The sequence below is a fragment of the Acinonyx jubatus genome, chromosome B1 (genome assembly GCF_027475565.1).
Source record: "Acinonyx jubatus isolate Ajub_Pintada_27869175 chromosome B1, VMU_Ajub_asm_v1.0, whole genome shotgun sequence".
Classification (NCBI taxonomy): domain Eukaryota; kingdom Metazoa; phylum Chordata; class Mammalia; order Carnivora; family Felidae; genus Acinonyx; species Acinonyx jubatus.
In genome coordinates this window covers 125,140,828-125,165,969 of record NC_069382.1, presented here as the reverse complement: position 1 = coordinate 125,165,969, position 25,142 = coordinate 125,140,828, and the positions used below count along the sequence as shown (strand labels likewise).

The window sequence follows — 25,142 nt, the reverse complement described above, 5'->3', positions numbered from 1 at the left end:
TGAAGCCTGGGAGGGGCAAGTGGGGGCGGGGTCCGTGGAGATATGGGTGGGGCAACAGCCTCAGAAGACTTACAGTATGACGGCTATCTCAGGCTTCACTACGTCAATTCAATTTAAATGAGTGTGTGAGTAGTGAGTACTTTCTGCTATTGTTTGAAACTAAAAAAAGATAATTGTCTTAGTTGACTGATGATCTCCTTTTAGTTGTCTTTCTCCTATATGGGAATTAAATGCCTGCCTTTTTTTTTTTTTTTTCCAAAATGCTTTTTGAAAGAGAGGGAAAGACAGAGACACCACAAGTGGGGAGGGGCAGAGAGAGGGAGAAAGAGAGAATCTGAAATAAGCTCCTGTCAAGTACAGAGCCAGAGGTGGGGCTGGAAGCCATGAAACCATGAGATCATGACCTGAGTGGAAACCAAGAGTTGGATGCTTAACCGACTGGGCTATCCAGGCACCCCTAAATGCCAGCTCTTTTAGTCTTCTCCTGCAATCGCTCTTTTTAAGTTATTGAATTACTTCCAAGTTATTTCTCTTCATGGCTCTTTCAGAGTTCCAGATATTGAAGGCATAGGAATACAAGTATAAATATGAACAAATATAACTAATGTTTGTTGAGTGTCTTATTGTGTGCCATTAATTGTTAATAGGTTTACATAAATAACCTTACTTAATCCTAACACTTTGAAGTCCTTGCAACCATTGTCCTTATTTTACAGATAGAGAAACTGAGGATAAAAGATTAAGGAAATTGCAGAAAATTTCAGAGCTAATAAATGATGAGGTCAGTACTCAAACTCAAGTCTGATTTCAAAGTCCATGCTTTTCATCAATACACTAGTATCTTCACACACAATGAAGAAGACACACCAGAAAATTCCATGGACTCAAAGCTCCCCACCCCCAGAACGAAGGGATACTTCTCTATTATAAATAGATTCATTTTGAATCTAGCAAAGAAATTACAGGTTAGAATTTAAGTAGAACATAAATTAGATAAATTTATTTATAAATGGCATAAATTAGTCAAGAATGTGGCAGTGGGGTCAGGACTGTATTATAGGGATAAGAATCCCAATTCCACCAGTTAATTTTCTTTGGTATGAATACATTAGATAACATCTCTATGTCTCTTTCACTTTATCTCTACTTAAGAATCATAATGCCATCTGGGGCGCCTGGGTGGCTCAGTCAGTTGAGTGTCTGACTTCAACAGTAGGTCATGATCACACAGTTTGTGGGTTTGAGCCCCACATCGGGCTCTGTGCTGATGGCTCAGAGCCTGGAACCTGCTTCGTATTCTGTGTCTCCCTCCCTCTCTGCCTCTCCCCAACTCATGCTCTGTCTGACTCTCTTTCTCAAAAATAAATAAACATTAAAAAAAACGAAACATAATGCCCTCAAACCCAGAATTGTTGTGGAAATTAAATGGAACCACATATGCAAAATGGTTAGAATAGTGCCTGCCCCATAGTAAGCCTTCAATTAATGTTAACCTGAATCAATAATCATCATATGACAAGAAAATATTCAGAATTAGCCATTTGAGTATGCAAAATAATCTACAGTGTTACTTTAAATGTCAACAAAATTAATAATAGCCTTATTACCAAGGAAGACAATAAAGAACACAAAATCTTCTAACACCCTGGTATTATAAGCACTGAGTAACTGTTTGTTGAGTGAATGAATAAAATGTTAATTGTTTTCCTTGAAGAAATATCCTTTCCAATTTTTGAGAAAATGCCTACTAAATACACAAGTCCACATAACTTTTGTGGTTGTGAGTAGAACTTTCAAGAAAAAACAGGTGTTCTATGGAAAAAGTGGCTAGTTTAGCTTGCAACTTGCTTAGGTGTCTTTCCTCAAAACAACTATCGCACACTTGCATGTAGCTGAATTCCTTTATGCAAGCATAGCATAGGAGAGATATGTACTCAAGGGTCAGGTTATAATAAAACTTATAGTGTTCAATGTTTCATCAAAGACATTCTTGTTTTTTTTTTTTTTTCTTTTTAAACTGAGATTGTTTGGTAGTAAAGAATGCATACCCTCCACTAGAGTTAGTGCCTGGCCCTGATCTGTACGAAAGTACAGCACTTTTATCCACCACTGTTTTCGCCCCATTGGTGCAAATGTTGACATTGGAAAAAAAAAAAAAAAAAGCAAATCTATCCTTGTATTATTATGAAAATATTTTTGGCCTTGAAGAACTGTTCAAAAACTATTGGGTTCATACTTTAAGAACTGTTGGCCTGTAATGCAAAAAATTCCTGAACATAAACATGAAGTATTTCAGAATAAGAAACAAGTATGTTATCCTGTCAGAAGATGTGGAATGTTTAACACTAAATTGTTTTTACTTCCCAAATAACCCCTTTTGGGTGCACCATTTACTACTTTATCTCAACTATTTAAATGAGCTTTTCTAGTTTTAACCTGAAATCATTGAGGAGGAATAACAAGCTTATACATGGCTGAATTTTCTAACTTAAAGAATTGAATTATTCTCTTCATTTGTTTCATGTTTCAACTGAGATTTCTTAAAAGGTAATACAAATAACAGCATATTACAAATAATTAAGTAAACTAAAAGCATTGTGATGCTCTGTACACATTGGATGCCTTTTGGAATCGTTGCTTCCCTTAAGAAAACAATATATTGATGCTGATAACAGAAAACAAAAGAGAAATAGTGGTCATCTTTTTGTTAACTTTATTTTAAAACAGCAGCTGTTTAATTTGAACATTTTTCCTTATGGTTTATCAAAGTGCCACACAAGTAGTTTTTTATTCTTAGTTAGGGAACCAGATATATTATTAGGTGAGTGCTTATATTATCACCACAATTATTTGATGTGTTTACCATGTCTCACATTATCTAGCTACTTATTATTGAATTAGAGTGATTATAACCACCTCTCTGTTTTGTTGCATTATTATTGTTGTTGTGAAGGCTTTCCACTAAAAGACAGCTTCACATAGATCAACAATTGCCAATCAGAAAACAAAGGATGGTAAAATAAAAATAAAACTCATTAATTCAACAACTATTGAGAGCCACCTACCTCAGGTTATTTGTTAGAAGCTTTGAAGTATTCAAACATGTCACCAAATAACCTAGAATCTAGTAAAAATAACATAAAATAAAATACATGAGAGGGGCCATGAAACACACTGATAAAAGCTGCAGTTCAGAGGAGGGAAAAATTACTTGCAAATGGGAAAATTTATTATTACCCTGAAATAATAAAATGTGTTCTTACATTTTTAGTTTTTCAACAATGCTTTAACTGTTAGATTTCTTCAATTCTCACATCTTGCATTATTAAAATTAAACATTTTATACATGCTGTTCAGAGTATTAGAAAGTTATCAAGTACAGTGCAGGCTTCCAAATTATGCTAAAACAGGGCTTAAGCAGTTGAAACAGTTGTAATACTGTCTTCTCTGTAGGAGATAAATGTAGGCAGTTAAGTGAGTAAAGCCTGAATTTTATACCATTTGCTTGGAACAGACCATAGCTAAGAGTTCCATTGGCCTCATTGATACAGCACCCAGGGGCCTCAGAAGATCCTGTGTTCTGGTTCTATTCCATCACTAATTTGCAAAGTAACTTTAATGGAGCAACTCAAATACAATGTCCATTTTTTCCATTGACACAGTTAAGTTTTTATTGCACACAGAGAACTCAAAAAATAGAGAATTACAGGTAAATTTTATGTTCAAGTAATTTGACTCTACATATATATAAATATATATATTATATATAAATATATATACATATATAATATATATAATATATATAAATATATATTATATATTTATTTATCTTCTGTATGTTTACAAATTTAAGTATAAAAACATAACATTTTCAGTGGTGGTTTAATAAACCACTTTATTGAACTTATGCCTATTTCCAGATACAACCAAAAATATATCCAACTACACAGTATTTTAAATAGAAGCTAATTTTCATTATTAATATTGCCAAGAGACAATTCTACATGAATATTTCATGTTACCGCATGGTTTTGGCTTTCTGGACAAAAAGCTGGCAAAACTCGATTAAAGAATGATCGAACAGCAAACGTGTCCTAAAAGCTAGATTTGTGTGTTGCTCCAGAGAAATTTGCAAACTTGTCTTTCCCAGAGCCATTTGTTCACACTTCAGCATGGTGAAAGTAGAGAGCTTCTCCTCTACTGCCCAGAGAAGATTCCTTTGTGTTCCAGAGTAATGGTCTCTGTCTGGTGGTAGGATGGGCCAGTGTGCCAGCCACCACATTGGAAGTGCTGAGTCTCATAATTCTCCTGTGGTTCAACACCACTGCATGAACGCACAGGGTAACATCAGGCTCTTTTCCTGTCACCCCATGTAGAATGAGTGCTGAGATGCTATGTGAGAAACAGATGGTCCATTCTCTGATTCACAGACTTGTGTTTCCTGTAAAAATATCTATCTACTTCTGCCTGTCTGTGTCTACCTATCCATCCATCCGTCTGTCTTAACTTAACAGTAATCACCTACTTGTATTACTTAGATTATTCAGAAATCTTGTGACTTTCTTTTATTTCTTTTTAGCTTTATAAGAGAATTAAGAAAGTAAGAAGGCCATGCCAACTGAAATAGTGTTAGATTTTTATAACACAAATGTTGCTTTTTAAGTTTTACTAATTTTACTTGATAGTTTAGAAAATAATACTTCAAGTTAAGTATACTCATGGGTGAATTATATTCTCCTTCCTTCAAAGTTTGTATTTTGCATTCATACTCAGTCACCTCTAAATGGTTGTTAAATTTTGCAAAAAAACTTTTATAAAGTATGATATAAGAGAAAAATTTTTTTAATATTATTGATATTTATATTGGTCTACATAGAAGCAAACATGGGAATACTTACTTCATTTTCACAAAGGCTAAAATTCAGTTTCTTTATTAATAAAAATAAAATTTAGAAACATTTTCTGAATCAAGACTGCCTTGAAAAGAGTGTTTTAAAATGTGCCTGTAAGAGAGAAACCTGTGATCTGTTTTATACTAACTGGGAATTTAATATATTAGGAAATTTGTAGAAACAAGAATGATGCGTAGAGAGATTTAAAATACTAATGGAACAGAGAAGATAGTACCACATATACATGTTCTTTCTTAGAGGTACTTTTCTTCCCCCTAGGAAAAGTATAGCTTCTCTTTGGGAAAATTGAGATTTGGTCACACTTCAGAGCCTTTGATAAGTGCTTTGATGTTCAATAAGAAAGGAAAAAAGGCTGTTGCTTTTGCAAAGAGAATCAAGAAAATAATAACAGTTTCAGCAAAAGGGCATTGTTTTATGTATTTTATCACACACTACCCAGAATGTAAAGAGGCCCTGTTCATTAAACTAGAGTAAATACATGTTGTTTGAAAACAAACAGGACACAGGTATGAAAATAGTGACTAAACAATACGACATGCTAATTGCTTTGTATGTAGCAGATAGCTCTCTCTCTCTCTCTCTCTCTCTCTCTCTCTCTCTCTCTCTCTCTCTCTCCTCTCTCTCTCTCTCTCTCTCTCTCTCTATATATATATATATATATATATATATATATCTTACCTTGAATAGTAGAAGAAGAGAAGTGCAGTAAATAAGCTACATAGAGGGTGTCATGTACAGCTCAATGTTTGTCTTATGGTAGAAATGTATCACTCTAGTGAACAAAGAGAATACAGTTTGCTGTGCATGTAAACAACAATTTAGCAAAAAGAATATTTGCTCAATTTAAATAATGGCTTTCAAGACGGTGGTACCATAGTGCCCTAATGGGCTTTTCTTTGAATGTTGTACTTGACAGCTTTAATAAAATGGTCGTATTCATACTATGATGGACCACTGTGGATGCAGAAATAACTTGTAGTTAATTTATTTAAGGGCTTTAATGCAACTGATGAATATGGAAGTAATAGAGTTCTGATAGTTCCAAAGAACAGCACATCTGCCTCTTTTATATAAGGGGTGGGGGGAGGGGGTGGTTGTCTTGGGACAAACCTATAGAAATGATGGCTGTAACAAGAGCTCCTTTCTCTCCAAAGGTGACTGCAGAACAAGGTGTGAATGTAGCTGTAGAATTTATGGGCATAACTGTGCTAACATGTGAAAGTGAATTTAAATACTTAAAAGATTTCAAAAGAAGCCAGCATCCATATCCAGAGTTTCTAGGTCAATTTTTTTCGATGTGCTAACATGCTAATTTGTGTGGGTCAAAGGGAAGATGAGCTGAATTTAGCAGAGACAGGATAGAAACCTCTGGGTGAGGGGACAGGCTTAGCTGCTGATGCTGAAGTTAGAGTGGGGAACTTTTTATGAGGTTTTTCCAATGCTGAGAGAGGTTTTGTAGAAAGCGCTAAACCTAACTAATGGGAATATGAGAAAAATTCCTTAGGGATTATTTGGATAGAAAAAAATATAAAGAGAGTAATTATTGCAAGAATTGTTGGAGTTTAGAATGTATATAAGAAGGAAATGTCAATCTGAGGACCAACTAAAGACTGATCTAACCAAGGTGATGAAACAAGAGTGGCCAGCATAATTTCATATTTAATTCTCATGGTGTGTTAGACTTTTATTGCCTCTTGCCTGTGTTATTTTAATAACTTTCCCATGGAATTATCCACCTTTGATATAACATACGTCTAATCCATCCATAAGGTTACTTCCAGAGTCAAATGTATAAATCAAAAGTCAATTCTCTACTCATGATTCAAGTCTCAGGTGTTCCAAGGGCCACATTCTCCATCTCCCCAAACTAGAATAAATCCTTCCTTTGCTTCCCCTAAAACTTTGCTTTGATTTCTATTTCCTTAATTAATTGAAGTCCACATAAATCTGTTCTTTGCTTATGCACATGCCAGTAGCATGTGGATTTTTCTTACTGATATTCTATTCTTAGGTCGCTTAACTAAAAAGCACAACAGAACAAAAAATGTTCTTTATCTGAAAGAGAGATTGCCCAGACTAAGCCAGAGATTTTTAAAAAAATGGGTTATGACTACCAAAAGAATAGTGCTTTCTGGGGATTGGGAACAGAGGAAGGCCTTTCTGATTAAGCAGAATCGTGACGGTTGTTGTACAAAGAAACGTTTAATCTATTAAACATTTTTCAAACTCGAGATTGCTCGTTTCTTTCATTTCAACAGTTTGTATGATAAATCCTTCCCATACTGTACTGAAGATTGATTTTCAGTTCTCAAGTACAGTGAACTGGAAGGGTCAGGGATGTGTTCACCGGAGAGAAAGAGAAGGTTGGAGGAAAATTATAATCTGTGGTGCAAACTCTGCAGAGCCTACCAGCTAGATGTTTCTCTAAAGCTTTTAGGAAGGAGAACTTCACCAAAGAATGTGATGAAATAAAACCTTTCTGAAGAAGCTGTCTTGCATCAGTGGTGGATGCCTTCAGCTGATAATTTTATATACTTTCAACTCACTGTTTTAAAAATATATGCTACATTTTTAGTGGTGGGGGGAATGATTTACTACTGTTAAAAATAATATGCAGAAACAAATTAATGGAATATTTCATGTTCACTGGTCTAAATAGAGTCAACATTCTGAAAACAAGCTGGCAAGACTTTTTCCCTTTTTTTCATTTCTTACATTTTCTTGTTTTCCTTTAAGATTTTTCCCAAACCAAAGACTCCTTGGTTAGTATAATAAATGCTTAAAATTTGCATAATATATTAACATTTAAATATTATTTGTTTCTTTAAAATTGCCTATCTTATATATAGTATGTTCTGGACTCAGAATTTCAGTGGCTAAGACTGTCCCTCTGGTGTGCAGTGAGTTGGGTCAGTGTAAAGATTTCCACATCCCATTTTGAAAGTAGTTTTCCTTTTGAAATATAAGCATCTTGTATGCCAGATTTAGCATAGGTTTCTTATATACTCAATAGAAAGAATTGATGAAACTTTTTGATTGTGTTTACTTCAGTAAACATATGCAGGGAGTGGAAGTCACTCCCTATGTTCTGTGTGTGTGTGTGTGTGTGTGTGTGTGTGTGTGTGTGTGTGTGTGTTTAAAAGGATTAAAATCATTATTTTCCAGGAAAGTGAATGGTAATAACAATGAGTGAAATTATTGTCCCCTATTTTTATCTGGCAAGTATTCTACAAAATGCTTTAACTTGTTTATGTTTTCTTACCATTTTCCTCCTTTCTTACTAATTTGACCTAAATTACCTTAGAACTTATATTAGCTCACAGCACTTCACAGATGATTTAAACAATCCCTATCTGAACTGACCTTTACCTTACATTTTCTATGCTTCTCCTTAGGTGCCCTATTTGATTTCTGGTCCTGAAAGTCTCGATGCAAATTGTTCAGTTAGTAGCTTCAGATTTTAATCTAAGAATGTGAACTGCTTTGCAACTAATAGCCTTGATTCTCGAAAAAGAAAAAAAAAGAAAGAAAGAAAAGAAAAAGAAAGAATGCAGTTTACCTTAAATACAATACTCAACTTTCCACTTTGTCAGTAATTCCATTCCAAGTATTTCACATTTTGTGACTAACTAAAACCACTTTATACGTTCCATTTCCTTATTTTTCTACAACGTACATAATAAAGAACATTTATATGGAAAGGGGAATATGGTATGACTTTACTATCACTTTTACTTCAGTTGTATTTTTTTTTCAAACTAGCTTTACAAACACCAATACACAGCCCACTGTGTTAATTACTTTCTCATCTTTTAACTTTTGTGAGTCCTGTTCACATTACACATGCAGACCATGTTGGCAATTCAACCTAGTGATCTGAGTTCAGCCAAAGAATAATTATTCCATTAAGAGGCAAAACCTTGAAGATTTTTTTTCTAAATTTCACAGTTACTAATTAAAGAGTATAACATAAATAGCCATAACACCAAAAATGGATTCTTCACCCTCAGTGCTCCCACTGATCTCTGAGAAGCCAGTCTGCTGCTCCACAAGTCTCCTCTCCTCTTTTCAGAACAGGGTCTGATTTCAAGTCCTTTGACAAAGCTCATCTTCAACTTACTTCACTGTTTCACCTGAACTGTGTTTTGTGGTGACCAGAAGTAGCAGGCATGACTTGTGAACCAATTACAGCTCTAAATCAATGCTTTCCTTTTTCCCCTAGTTCACATTCATTTCCATAAGAGCTAATGGCTTGATGGAACAGATTTTTTTCCCCATGTGTTAATCCTCACTGATTGAAACATCTCCAGGAACAAACCACTGTTCCTTATTACACAAATTGTAAACTCAGTGGAAGTGGACTTTAGGGGATGTTTCAACACTCCTTATTTAATGAAAACAAGGAAGAGTCTCTATTTCCATACATTGCTAAAGTGTTACCAAAATCTAAAAATAGGTTTGAATGAATTTACATAATGGAGAAAGGCAGTCATGAGAAAGGAAAAGAAGAAAACTAGAATTAAGTTCTTTGTGAATACTTTGGGAAATCCACTGAAAACCAGACTTTCATACAAAGTGCACAAAATGGCCATCGCCAATAATATATAAGACTTTCACCAAAATTGTTCTCAGAACTGTAAGCATTGGAGTGGCTTTCCTGACTGCATGATGTCGTGAAAATAGCTCAGTACAAAATATTCCTTGTTCTAGGAAATTTGGTCTTGTAACAACTTTAAGAAACTTGCTGAAGGTGGGTGAGAGTTAATACCTAAAATAAATAAGTGGTTACTTAGCTACATATGGATTTTTAACCAACAGCCACCCTATAAAAATGTCCAAATCCTCCCCACATATCCACCTCCTCTCCCCTTCTCTAAATTATTTTTTTTCTCTTTAGCATATTATGTATTTTATCTAACAACATGTGTGTTATGCGTCTGTGTGTTGTGTGTGTGTGTGTATGCACACACATATATTATCATTTTCATTGTCTGAATCTCCCTCAGGATTGTGAGCTCCTAGAAGGCAGAGATGTTTCCCTTGGGTTTCCTATTGTTTCCTCAGCTTCTGGAACAGGGCCTGGCATGGAATTGTGCTCAGTCAGTATTTGTTGAGTGGTTGATGGAAACTGGAAGTTCTGATGCAAAGAGAAGGCTATGGTTTTCTATTTCTCTTCCAAAGAATGAAAGATGTTCATCACTTCTGGAGTGAAGCACTAACTTGGTAAAGGAGGCATGTGACCAATACACCCTAGTGCAACCTGGTAGCAGCTTTCCTAATAGCAGCTGTAAGGGCTCAGTAAACAAAGTCCTTGAGATAAAATTCCACAACAGCACAGAAAGTGTGAGAAGGAGAAATAGACTGCACCCATTGCTGGCAAGAGTATTTATTATTGAAGTTGTATACAGTTGTTGTGGTACATTGATAATAAAACGGATAGACTTTGAACTTTTAAAAAAAATTTGATGTTTATTTATATTTGAGAGAGAGACAGATGTGAGCAGGGGACGGGCAGAGAGAGAGGGAGACACAGAATCTGAAGCAGGCTCCAGGCTCCGAGCTGTCAGCACAGAACCCGACGTAGGGCTTGAACTCACAAACCGCGAGATCGTGACCTGAGCAGAAGTTGGACGCCTAACCGGCTGAGCCACCCAGGCGCCCCTGCATTTTTTTATTAATTGTTTATAGATAGTCTGCAGAGAATATATATCCTTATACCTGCCCAGGGCACACAACTCCCCACTGACACCCCATCTGACCTCTCCACGTCTCCAGACCTGAACTCCCCTGGAAGGAGTGGAATGAGACACTGCATGCATTAGCATCTTTCTCTTATTTGTTTATTCAACTAATATTTACTGGAGAGCTAAAACAATACAATTTGGTAGATTCAAAGGTGAGTGAGTAAAGGAAGTGACCCATACATTTTTGGTCTAATGAGTTTATTAAAGTAGAAAACAACGAAAGATGAGGAGGCACTTGTGGAAAGTCCTCAGGTTTGCTCTTGGACACATTGAGTTGGAGATGTTGAATTCCCCAATAATTATTGTACCATCTGTTAATAAAGCAAAATTAAATGTATTAGAACTTACAGCTATAAGAAATGATCCAGTGAAGTGTCTTAGTGTCTCAAAGGGCGAAGTCAAAAGTGACATATTTTTTTAATTTTGAGGTCTGGGATCAATAAGTTTAAGGTAGGGTTTTTTGTTTGTTTTTTTTTTCAAGACAGAGAACTTATTGGAATTGGACAACATTCATGACATGCTAGTTTAGAATTGTTGGACAGAGCAGACTTCGTGAAGTCAGCCTTGATAAGTAAACTTTCTCAAGTGAGCAGACTATTGTGTCTAAATTGATCTGCAAGGATTTCCTGAAGCAGGCAATGGAGTTATGGGATTACAGTTATATCTTTTCTTTGTAAAGGTTTACTGAAACAAACAACTAAGATGGTTTGACACATTTGGTCTCAGTTCTCAGAGGTAGCCTGTGAGACATCCAAGGGCTGATGTTGAATAAACAGTTGGAACTCCGAAAGGTAGTATAAAATTTAGGAGTAATCATTATATAGATTATAATAAGGATCTGGAGATGGTTCTGTTCAAGATTACCCAGGAAAAGAAAAGAAGTAGCCTAGATTAGAGTATTGAGAAACGTCAACATTTAACAGAAAGTTATTGAGAGGTGAGCATTCAGAGGATATTGGGAAGTGGCCAACAATGCATGAGGATAAACAATAGAGTGTAAGGTGGGTCCTTCAAGAAGGAAAGGGTGATCAGCAAAGCCAATGCTGCTGAGTGCTCAGGTAATATGAGGACACCAAAATGTCCACTTAGTAACTTGAAGTCATTGTTGATTTTAATGTGTGCTGTTTTGGTGAATTTATAGAAGCAAAAACAGATTAGAAAAGTTTAAAAAAGGAATGAGTAGATAGAGAATTGACAGTACTTCAAGAATTTTGACTGAGCAAGAGAAAGATAAGTTGATAATTGTAAGAATGTGACAAGTTGATATTTTTCAAGTGAGAGAGATTTGAATATATTTAAATATACATAGTCTCTGCCACTATTCTCCATAATCTTATAAGAAAAAGGTAAATGCATCCTTTCTTTGTGTCTTCTTTCCTTCCATGTAACTATTCATCATGCATTTCATCTAGCAAAGAGCAGACACAGACCTTGGCCCTAAGGAACTTACAGTCTCATAGAAGACCAACATGTTGAAGGGAAATGCCAGGAAGTGTATAAACATCCTATCCCTGTTACTGCATCACTAGTATAAATGCAGTTTAAGTTTTATGTTACTGAGTTTACATTGCTTTACAATGCAAGTATTAGACTAAAGATTGAATTGTGTTTTGAAGCCTCTGAATCAAATTTCCTCCAGACACAGCTGGCTCCATACATGGATGAAACCTGCAACCTAGAGCTCATTAACATGATGAAACAATCAAGTGAACTAGCAGGTACAAAGCTAAGACAAAAAATAGCATCAGTTAAAAAAATTAATTATAAAAGCCTAAGTTGAGAGTGGGGGCATAAAATTTCAATCTGTTGAGGCAGGATACTTCTTAAAATTCACCTGACATTGCTATTAAATTAAATGTTCTTTCATTCCAATGCTAAAAATATTTATTTTCCCCAAATTCCTTAAACCAAAGGTGTCGTAAGTGAACTGGAATACATGTAGGAAGTCGCTGTGCATTCTCATGTTGCTAATTGGAATTTTGATGAGTATAATACAGAAGCAAGACAAGACAAGAGCAAAGTATTTCCATTAGTTTCACTTACCCATGTTTCTGCATCTTAATCAGAGCTTTGTTAATATTTGAATATGCATTTAAAGCCCCAAGTGCATAGGCAGTCATGGAAGTTTCATTAATAATTATAATTCATATAAGAAGATATATACTGAAGACAAATGCTTAAATATGAATTTTAATTATAGTTATGAAAACTTATTTTGTAGCTTAAAATCTAAAAAAAATTGCAGCAGGAAATGAACTTATGTTAGCTACTAAGATACACTGTGGTTTATCAGTTATTGAGAAAAAGTAAGATTTTTATCTTAAAATCATATTTCTCCCCTGTTTTTTCATGTAGGGCCATTTGGAAACAGGCAAATGGGAAAAGAGATATTGATGTTACTTGCAATGCCTTATGTTCTGCAGATTCTGAGCTATGCAGTCTTCAAAAAGGACATAATGGAGCAGAGAAAGCTGTCACTCTAGAGCTGTGACTCTTTTCTCCTTTAGCGGTCATGCTTTGAATGGGTCCTTCTGCAGACGAAAGGCTTGAAGTAATAATAATCGCCATTCCCTCCTCACAGCAGTATGCCACAGAACAAAACTCCCTGGAATAATGCCAGCTGAAATGATGAAGTATATCTTTTCTATATATCCACAAGGATACTTACCTTAGTGTCTTCTAGGCTCTAAAGGAGAGGATATAGTTCATTGTTACCAGCTGCTCTAAATCTTCCTTACTGTGTTCAGCTTACCCCTTTAATAACAAGAGGAAAAATACAAGGGCCTTTCTATCACAGAACAAACATTCAGATTTCCATTCTTAGGATGCACTCTGACTCAAATATTGTTTTATACTAAGTATTAGCATGGAGTAGGCATTGAACATTAAATTTACAGAGAAGCAGCGTATTTTTAGAGTAATATGATAATCACTTATGAGATGTTACTAAATATCCCCAAAGCTTTTATGCAAAGACAGAAGGAATCTTTAAACCAAAACAGATTGAGTTACTTGAAATTTTAGCAAGTGGGTTGGTTTAGAATTCCCATGAGAAGCAGTTGATTAAGCTGTGATGGTAGCAGTCATTTGACTGGATGCACACACTATGCAAAGATCAGCCCCACACTTAAACGTCTATTGTGTCAAAAAGGCTACCTGTCCCAGAACATGATATCCATTGGCCTGCCAGCCAGTAATATGTCTTGGAGCTATTGTGCAAAAATCAAAGCCTGTAGTCCTTACAGTGCCCTGTAAGATCCACCATCATAAGACTCCATTCTGCCTCTCCCCATCACATTTTCTCTGGTTTTCTTCTTTCCCTGGGTCACTCCACTGCAGGCATAGGCTTCCTTCCTGTTTGTTGGAACACTCCATTTGCAATCTCATCTAAAGGCCTTTGCCTGAATTCTTCCTCCATGGAATCGCTTGGCTAACTCTGTTACCTCTTTTAGTGTTTCCTTAAAGTTTCTCTTCTAATGTAATTTGCTCTAATTACCTTACTTAATACCACAACTAATTTCCACCCCATTCGCCCATTCCCTTGTTTTTATATTTTTTTCATAGCACTTTTCACTATCTAACATAAAATTTCTGTATTTATTATGTTTATTGCTCATTGTCTGTGTCATTCACTGCATGATGTACTTCCTCATCTCATTTATCTCTAGGAGTAGGAATCTTTATCTATTATGTCCATTGTTGTATCCCAAATGCTAAGAAATGGGCCTGACACATTATGGGCACTTAATAGATATTTGTTGAATGAATGAATTACTGAAACCATAAACCATCTTTTCTCATTATCCTAAAAGGCACTAGATTCATACTCTCCTATATGAGATTTTAAAAGTAATTCACTTAGTACCTTAATCTATTAACAGAGCCCCTCTTTGGTTCAGGCGCTGACACCAAGAGGTCCTTAAAGGAATGCATTTTGATAACTGCCATAAAATAACTTGTCTGCATACTCACTAATAACTATTTATATATTGAGTTTATAAAATTACCTAAACATATTTAAGTTATCAGAGATATGACAGAATCAAACTAAAAACCTACTTTTTGATGAGGAGACTTGAAAAGCAAGTTTGCTCCTAGCATGTAGTAGGGCAAAGGAAAGAAGCTGGCTATTCCAGGATGCATCCAGAAGAAAGGGAATAGGATTAGGTGGGTCTTTAGTTTGTGACGGTGGTCTAGACATGATGGGGGAGCAGGGAACCACTAACAGAGGAGGGGAAACAGAAAGAAAAAGCCATTCTCTTTTTATAGTTTTAACAGGGCTAACTCAGCTTGTTGCCTTTCAGTAAGTTCTTGGAAAAAGCCTTTAGTTTTCATCAATTTATCAGGAAGTTTGGAAATACATAGATCCACTAATGGGAAAAAAATCACACACAGGGGAGGTGCATTTACTCTGTTCCTTTCTGTAAAAGAGGAAAAATTAAGAAAAGGAGGGTTTGAGTGGGCATCAAGATCAGAGCTCTGATAGAGAAGGCATTGAAAGGCACAGTTCATATTTCTGAAAAGGCCAAATGTAGGTCTTTCTCCCTCAAGTCGTTCATTACATGCTTTGAACCATCATCGTGTGCTTTCTTCTACAAAGCCAATTTCTTGGGCCATCTTAATGACCTAAAGGAGAGCGTCAAAGGCTGTGAGAAGCACACACACTGATTTTGTGCCATTCCTATCTGGAGCAGATGGCTCTATTCCAAGAGTTAAACGTCTCTCTTAAAAATACCTTTGGATACTTTTAAAGTCTTATATATTCTAAATCAGTTTATTTTTTCATCTCTAGATATCAGAAGTCCTGACCCAATTCTTCAGATTAACCTATATATTTCTTATTGAGAAAATAGATTATAACTAAAGAGGGATTTTGGTAACGAGAAGTCCAAATCCATTCTCTTAATTTCCTTTTTTATAGATCAAGCACTGCAAGATCATTTTTGAGATTGTAACTTTTGAAGCTATATTTTGTAATTACCAAGAGAATGTGGGCTTGTGATATCTGTGGGCTTTTTTTTCTTTTTAAATCAATGTGTCCATTAAGGAATGTATTATTGTACACCAGATGGAATTAAATGAACCATTGTGTGAACTTGGCATTTTCAGATCGGGTTACCTGAATGTAATTACCTGCAGACAGTTTCTAAATATGCTGTTCATAAGGGATTAGCTTTTATATAGAAATTCTCTTTTATTCTCCTCAGTTTTTTTTTTCTTACGATGTGTTTAGTCATTTTGGCTTATTGTACCATCATGTTCTGCCACTGATAATGGTGAGAATTAATCCTGAAGTACCAGAATTGATGAGACAGAACAAGTCGACAGCTGTTTAAAAAACAAATAGGCAAGGGACAGCTTACAGAAGAGAATGTTATGATTTTGTGCCATATACAATTTGAATTGTCTGCCCCAGTTCTAATAATACTGAAATTTGGAGAAATTGTTTTGTGCATTAAACAGATTTTCTTTCAGGAATTTATTCCCAAACTGCAAAGCTGTATTTCATTTCCTATTGTCATTTTTAAATCATTTCAGTTGAAGAATAGAAATTTCTACATGTTCTGTATCCCATTCCATTTGTTTTCTTTGTGAGTGAGCAGAATTATGCTTTCTGTGAGTCACCTCTTCATACAGGGAGTACACCCTCTGGGTGACATTTACTGTTGGTGTGACAATCACCTTCTCTTATTCTTTCTCAAGTAGTGAGTAGTTACATGTCTATTTCCCACATGGATGTCAAGTGCACAATTTTCTCTTAGTAAACAAATATATATATTTAGACTATTGGAAGAATGGGAATTCAAAACTTTATTTTAAATTTTCTACACAAGGTCAATTTTTTTTCTTCTAAAAAATGAATTCTCTATATCATTTCTCAAGCTGTTACTACTTTCTTAGAGCAGTTGGCAAAGAACATCTAATCTCAGTCTGGGCAACATCAAGTTTAATGGGAAAAATGTGATTTATAATTTCACATGATTTCATAGCCTATGTGCTTATTTTTTCCTAAACCTTCTAAACCTCCTGATGACTCCAGTGAACCAAATAGCAAAATGTGTGACCCTTCCTTCCTTCCTTCCTTCCTTTCTTTCTTTCTTTCTTTCTTTCTTTCTTTCTTTCTTTCTTTCTTTCTTTCCTTCTTTCTTTCAGCAAGGGAAAGCATATACTATGTCACCATCAGGAATCAGCTTTCAGAGAATTCAGCTAGTATCATGTTTTAAATTACCTGTTGATATGGGAAGAAACATAGTGAGCACAACCTTGCAAAAATAAATTATTGGAAGAACTACAGATAATTAATATATGCTGCCAGTTTATGAATTAATGTTAGACTATGTTGAAAACAAGTCACTTTCAAACAAGCAACCTTCTTACATTGTAATTAATATGGACTTACAATTAATGTTACATATGCTATAGTTTCTAACTTGCATGTTAAAAGAAAAAGACTTTTTCTACTTTAAGCAAAAAGTAATTTGCTGGGTTCATGCCAGACCCCTTAGTGGGAGTCTCAAGAATTAAGCTTGGAGGCAAAAAGGAACATAACAGCTCTTGAAGTCTGAGAAGCAGGAATGACAGGAATAATCATGTAGAATCTTTCTGTAACAGCTTTATGGAGATATAATTCACACAGCACACAGCTCACCTGTTTAAAGAGCACATATACAATGTTTCAACCATTCTTTCTATCTTTGTATTTCTCATCTAAGAGTCCCAAGTCCTACGGCAGCATTCAGTTGGCCAGGCTAAGCCACAGTTGTCTTTCTGCTCATGTCAGAGCTGGTGAGGATGAGGGGTGTTTGGGTCATGGTATGAGAGGCTCCCATATCCAGCAGCAGCCACCTGCATTCACACTTCCAACAAGTGAGGTGTAATAGACAAATGTTATTTGGAGTGATGTGCTGGCAAATATTCAACAATTGGCTTTCTAGAAACAAAAAAAAAGTGTCCTTTATTTTGCTTTTAGCATTTACAGATTTCCATGGTATAAATACTCCAAGTATGAGGAATAATTTGAAGCAATGAATAAGAGAGCTTTCAGAGTTGGGTAGAGATGCTAATAATATACTCTTGTGAGTTGAAATGAGTTGGCTCTGGCTACCACTAGATTCCCCCCTCCAAAATAACATGGGTGGTCTCAAGGAGTGGGATTGAATGCTAGTTAAAAGAAAATTAATGAATTAAAATTAATTTATTTGATTTTAATTACTGTATGTTAACTAATTCATTATTTTTTTTTACCACCTAGCATTCATCCCCCTCCCTGATATAAAAGTAAAATTGTGTATTTAGGTATTCAACCCAGATGTTGTTGACCCTAAACACTCTCTATATATACATTTTTTTAAGTTTATTGATTTATTTTGAGAGAGAGAGAGAGAGCACAAGCAGGGGAGGGGCAGAGAGAGAGGGAGAAATAGAGAATTCCAAGCAGGCTCCACACTGTCAGTGCAGAGCCCCCATGTGGGGCTCGAACTCACAAACCGTGAGATCATGACCTGAGCCAAAACCAAAAGTTGGACGCTTAACAAACTGAGCCACCCAGGTGCCCCAAATATGTTTTTTAAATAAATTAATAAGCAATTAAGTAGATAAGAATTTGCTCATGGACATGTTAAAAACTACTACAGTGTCTACACTACACAAAGCAATCTACACATCAAATACTATCCAAATCAAAATAACACCAGCATTCTTCACAGAGATAGTAATAAATAATCCTAGAATTTGTATGGAACCAAAAAAGACCCCGAATTGCCAAAGCAATCCTGAAAAAGAAAACCAAAGCTGGAGGCATCACAATCCCGGACTTCAAGATATATTACAAAGCTGTAATCATCAAGACAGCATGGTACTGGCATAAAAACAGACACATAGATCAATGGAACAGAACAGAAAACCCAGAATTGGACCCACAAATGGGTCCAATGACCATTAGTATGGTCAACTAACTTTGACAAAACAGGAAGGAATAGACAATAGAATAAAGACAGTCTCTTCAGCAAATGGTGTTGGGAAAATGGACAGCGACATGCAGAAGAATGAACCTGGACCCCTTTCTTACACCAAGACAAAAATAAATTAAAATGGATGAAAGTCCTAACTGTAAGACAGTTAATTTGAAAGATCCTAGAGGAAAAACCAGGCAACAACCCCTTTGACTTCTGCTGCAGCAATTTCTTACTAGACATATCTCAGGGTACAAGGGAAACAAAAGCAAAAATGAACTGTTGGGACCTCATCAAGATAAAAAGCTTCTGCACAGCAGGGAAAACAATCAATAAAACTAAAAAGCAACCGACAGAATGAGAGAAGATATTTGCAAATGACATCAGATAAAGGGTTTGTATCCAAAATCTATAAAGAATTTATCAAACTCAGCACCCAAAAAACAAATAATCCAGTGAAGAAATCGGCAAAATACATAAACCCTTTGCAAGAAGACATCCAGATGGCCAACTGACACATGAAAAACTGCTCACCATCACTCATCATCAGGGAACTACAAATTAAAACCACAATGAGATATGACCTCAAACGAGTCAGAATGGCTAAAATTAACAACTCAGGCAACAACAGATGTTGGCAAGGATGTGGAAAAAGAGGATCTCTTTTGCATTGTTGGTGGGAATGCAAGCTGGTGCAGCCACTCTGGAAAACAGTATGGAGGTTCCTCAAAAAATTAAAAATAGAAATAGCCTATGACCCAGCAACTGCACTACTAGGTGTTTACCCAAAGGATACAAAATTTCTGGTTCAAAGGGCCACATGCACCCCAATGTTTATAGTGGCTCTATCATCAATAGCCAAAATGGAAGGATCCCAAATGTCCATCGACTGACGAATGGATAAAGAAGATGTGGTGTGTGTGTGTGTGTGTGTGTGTGTGTGTGTGTATTGACAATCAAAAAGAATGAAAGAAATCTTGCCACTTGCAACAATGTGAATGGAACTAGAGTGTATTCTGAGTGGAATAAGTCATTCAGAGAAAGATAAATATCATATGATTTCATTCATGTGGAATTTAAGAAAAACAACAGATGAACATAGGAGAATGGAAGGAAAAATAAGATAAAAAGAGAGAGGGAGGAAAACTATAAGAGACTCTTAAATACAGAGAACAAAAACAGGGTTGCTGAAGGGGAGGTGGGTGGAGGGGTGGGCTAAGTGGGCGATGGGCGTTAAGGAGGGCACTTGGGATGAGCACTGGCTGTTATATGTAAGTGATGAATCACTGGGTTCTACCCCTGAAACCAATACTACACTGTATATTAACTAACCTGAATTTAAATAATTGTTTTAAAACCTACTACAGTATTTATTTCATAGAAGAGACCTCTGTCTCTGTCAATAATTACTTAATTTAGCTGGGGAACACATTTGGGCACATTTGAAATATTAAAAGAAATGTCAAAAACTGCTGTGATAGAGAGTATTCTAACATGGCCTCTGTGATATTAACCCCCTGGTTTTATTCCCATAAATATATTACATACATGGCAAAAAGGATTTTGAAAATGCAATTAAGGTTACTAATCATATGACCTTAAGATAGGACGATTATCCAGGTGGACTTGACCTATTACATGAGCCCTTTTAATGCAGGGAGTTTTCTATGATTAGTAGCAGAAAAGTTTGACTTGAAGCCATGAGAAGGATTCAGGGCAAGAGAGACTTTTGTCTTACATAGAAAAAAGCTGGGAACAGCCTCTAGGAGAGTCAGAGCCAACCTTAGCTTTTAGCCGTCTAGAAAAATGTGATTTCAGTCCTATAACTGCAAATAACAGAATTCTGTCAATCTTCCTGAATGAACTTAGAAATTGATTATTTCTCAGAACCCTAGGTAAGAATCCAGCCTGCCTAATACCTTAATTTTGGTTTTGTAAGACCCTAAGCAGAGAAACCAGTCAAGTCTATCTAGGCTTCTGACCTACAGAGCTGTGAGATAACAGATACTGTTTTAAGCTGCTAAGTATGTAGCAATTTGTTACAACAATGGAAAACCAATATAAATAACTGCCTATAAGTAAGTACATTAAATGAACTTTGGTGCTACAAGAATCTGAAGAAATAATTTGCATGAAATAAAGTGAAAGAAAGACTTTTGAAGAACACTTAGAACCAGGTGTTAGAAAAAGACAATTGGAATAAGAAATATGAAATAGTAAGTGGAGAATAAGGAGTGTAAAGGTCATCATGGCATTGAGGACTACTGGCAAGAGAAAAGAGTTGTTAGCAATTGCATATGAGAAGATAGACAAGATTATGTTGGACGATCATAATAGATAAAGTCAGAGAGCTGGTGAATATCTAAAATACTGTCAGTAAATTATTTTCAATGTTTGTGAGAATTTCAATCCATGTAAACTCTAAAAAACTGGACACCAGAACAGCACTTCAGGATACCTAAATCAGAAATTCTTGAATATGTAATAACATCTGTATATTTTACTCCATAGATGATATTGGGGTGCAGCCAATTTTGAGGCCCACTAGTAAGGATTTTGGAATTTATGAAAGTCTAACAACTATACACAGCTATGCAAGAGTTTGGAATTCTTCCCTCCCTTTTCTCCTCCCTCCCTCCCTCCCTCCCTTCCTTCCTTCCTTCCTTCCTCCCTCCCTCCCTCCCTCCCTCCCTTCCTTCCTTCCTTCCTTTCTAATATAAAAGGAAGAACTGAATTAAACCCCACCTAAATTGTATATTACTCTCTTTGGGGGGAAAAAGGTGATTGGGAATATTAAAAAGTCAAACAATCAAATGGACTCAATGTTATTTCTAAGATCATGAAAATTTATGATAGATTATTTCATTAATATCATCTTGAATCTCATACAGTTTAAAAGAATATATCTTCAATATTTCAATAGTATTCCAGAATAGATTTCCATGGAAGCAAACTCTGAGACATATATTAACATTCAGGAGATTTGTTGCAAAGGTCTCTTTTGATCTACACCTATGGGAATGAAACATGATTTTATAGGAGAAGTGAAGCTTCCCCCAAACAATCCCAAGGTAGACCTCCCCCTTTAGGGGGGTCTCAAGTTGGGGAAGCTGGTATGACCTTTCTATCCTTGCTATGATCCATAATTGAACATAGTTCTCCCAGGAAAGAAGCAGTTTTCTTCAGCTGACTCGATCCACAATGAAGGACATCCAGTAAGGTCCATCATCCTACAGAATTTCCAGCCCCTGAAAGAACTATTCCCAAAATTGGGTGGTCACGACTGCCCATCACAGAGTCTATGGCAAATGGCTATTTCTGGTTGGTAAAGTTGAAGGACTTAACTACGTTAGCATGCATTTCCCTAAGTATCACAAACAGCCTGATATATACAAGTTGACTCAAAATATTTTACCAAGGCCTCTGCTTTCAAGCTATGTTGGAAACTAGTTAGCAACTAGTTATTCAATGAAAAAAACTTTATGGAAACAGCATTTTTAGGGACAAGGATGTGTACAATTGTGGACATGCAGTGTTTAATGTGTTTGCTGTAAAAATAAAACATGTTAAAAATACACTTGATTACATGTATCATTCTAGATTCAGTTCTATTTTTTGAAAGATTGCCAATAATGAAGTCTTTTAATACTAGTCCGTGAGTTTGAGCTCCGCGTCGGGCTCTGTGCTGATGGCTCAGAGCCTGGAGCCTGTTTCAGATTCTGTGTCTCCCTCTCTCTCTGCCCCTCCCCTGTTCATGCTCTGTCTCTCTCTGTCTCAAAAATAAATAAATGTTAAAAATAAATAAATAAAAATAAAATAAAACTAGTCTAATCTCTTCTTACCTCACACTGTTGCAATTTTTTTTCTTTGATGTACTTTCTTTAATTAACTTCTGAGATACTGCAGTGTCTGGATTTTCATTTCCTTCATTCCAAATTTCTTTCTTCCATTGGGTTTTTGGAAGTGACTGATACTTCCTATGCTTTTAAAACTTAGTCTAGAAATTTAACTTGTGTTTCATTTAGTTCCATAGTAAACATTTTTCCCTTCTTCTCAAATAATGCCAGGACCTTAGACTGTTTTAATTCCCATTGTCTCTTCATTACTTATAAGCTATTTTTATACAGTGGTTTAATTTTATTTTAATTTGTATTCAACAAGTAAAACATTAATTTATTTATTTATAATCAATAGTTTGCTTAGATGTATCTAGTATTAATATTTTAAATTAAATAATCTTTCTTCCTGAATTTTCTGGGTCAATTTCATATATATATATATATATATATATATATATATATATATATATATATATATTATTCCTAAACTATTTAAAGATATATAGTATTTAGTAATATTTAGAAGTTCCTGAGGCACCTGGGTGGCTCAGTCAGTTAAACCTTTGACTCTTGGTTTCAGTTCAGGCCACAATCTCACAATCTCACAGGGATCGAACCCCACATTGGGCTCTGTGCTAACAGCACAGAACCTGCTTGGGATTCTCTGTCTTTCTCTGCCCATCCCCTGCTCATGCATGCTCGCTCGCTCTCTCTCTCTCTCTCTCTCTCTCTCTCTCTCTCTCTCAAAAATAAGTAGCCCCTCCCCCCCCCCAAAAAAAGCGTCTTTGGTGAGGATCTGTGTTAATAAGCCTTCTCAATCATTGATATCTGAATTGTATTTATTTTATATTTGTTCTTGAAGAATATTTTAACTTTCTATAGAATTCTTAATTTAATAATATGTTGTTTGCACATTGAAGATACCATTTTACTATTTTTGGCTTTAACAGTTGCTCTTTAAATCTCTTTGTTTTGGTATTTTGAAATTCAACCATGATATTTATAAGTGTGGATTATTTTATCCTACTTGGAATTCATTGGCATTTTTTATTCTTGAGATTTGTGTCTTCCATCAATTCTAAAATTTCACAACTATTTAATATTGCTTCAAACGCAATTAACTCATTCTGGAAATCCAATTATTCTATTAGACTAATCAGTCTATCCTACATATCTCTTAACCTCTCTTTTATATTTTTCATTTCTTATCTTGTATTCTTTCCTAGGTAATTTCATTAGTTTTACAATGCAGTTGATTAACTCTCTATTGTTAACTCTCTATTCATTATTCTATTTAAACTATAGTTTCTAGTTATAACATTTTTCATTTCTTAAATTTCTATCTTTTGTATCAAATCTGTCTGACAAATTTTGATAATACTCTATTCTTTAGGTATACTTCAGTTTTCTTATGTCTCTTTTTAAATATCTTAAATAGGCTCATTAGATGGTCTGTATCTGATAACACCAATAACAGCATTCTTTCTTATTTTGATAGTGGAATCTTTTGTCTATTTTTGTTTTTTGCTGGCTCTCACTCCTAGTCATTTATTTCCTTGTTTGTTTAGAGATTTTTGAATGTGAACACTTTGGATATTTTTCTGAATTTATTTAAGGGCTAAATTAAAGTGGATTCCCAAGCATCAATTTTGTTTGTTTCTGTTAGTCACTTGAGGAGGTCATTATAAACTGAAACATTTAAACTGTTCTGGATTTTTTTTTACATTTATTTAGTTTTGAGAAACAAAGTGAGGCAAAGCGGAGTTGGGAGGGGCAGAGAGAGAAGGAGACACAGAATCTGAACCAGGCTCCAGGCTCTGAGCAAGCAGTCAGCACAGAGCCTGATGCAGGGCTCGAACCCACGCACTGTGTGATCATGACCTGAGCTGTAGTCGGACGCTCAACTAACTGAGCCACCCAGGTGCCCCTGTTTTGTTTTTTTTTTTAATGCATAGAGATAGCATGAAGTCCAGTTTCAGAACAGAGGGAATGTAGACTTACAGGAATTTTTAAGGTACATTTTAAAAGTCAGGATTGGTGGAAGAAACAGAAAACACTGTGTCTATTTCCAGCATATAAGAATATTCTTCATGGAATTAAGTGCTTAAAAAACATGATTGAAAGAGCCAAAGCCATGGAAATCAGGAAACATGCCTAGATGTGTATTTCAAAATCACACGATCATAGCTACCATACCAAAGTCCTGAATATACTTTTAGTGCTACCACCATTATGGTTACTGCATCTGCCTTGTCTTGAAGAAGGTGGTTCCTACGTATTTAAACACGGACTCCAGCTGCTGCAGATTCTTGTGTCTCCTGGAACTCATGCGATAATTTTGTCTGCCACAGGAAAAGGCTCCAGTTTAATTTCTGCCTTCTAAACTTGTATGAATTGACACTTTGACTATGGCTGCAGGGGAGCCTAAAAATAGAGATTTTAGCTTTCCAACCTCTCCAATACCAAGGGGATGAACTGTAAGTTGAGAGAACCAATCCAATTACTTATCACTTAAAAAAAATTTTTTTTTCTGTGTAGAGCCAAAACAGGCAGGCACAAGTGTCTACTATGCTTTTCCTTACAGTGAGATGCAGGTTTTTGTACTTTACCTACTATTGGTATTACACCTCAGGCATTTTTTCATACTTCTGATCCCAGGTGTTTTGTCCTGTCCTTTCCTAAGCACTTAAAAGA

General features: G+C 35.6%; 1 protein-coding gene and 1 long non-coding RNA gene across 2 annotated transcripts in view; one reads left to right on the top strand and one right to left on the bottom strand.

Moving 5' to 3' along the window:
• Nucleotides 1-25,142, top strand: part of GRID2 (glutamate ionotropic receptor delta type subunit 2) — a 1,419,162-nt gene that overhangs the window by 961,037 nt on the left and 432,983 nt on the right. The window lies entirely within an intron of this gene.
• LOC128314509 (uncharacterized) lies at nt 10,804-17,685 on the bottom strand. The gene is made up of 3 exons (XR_008296238.1): nt 17,307-17,685; nt 13,326-13,411; nt 10,804-10,968 (listed from the first exon to the last, which is right to left on the bottom strand). It is a non-coding gene; the product is annotated as an uncharacterized LOC128314509 (long non-coding RNA).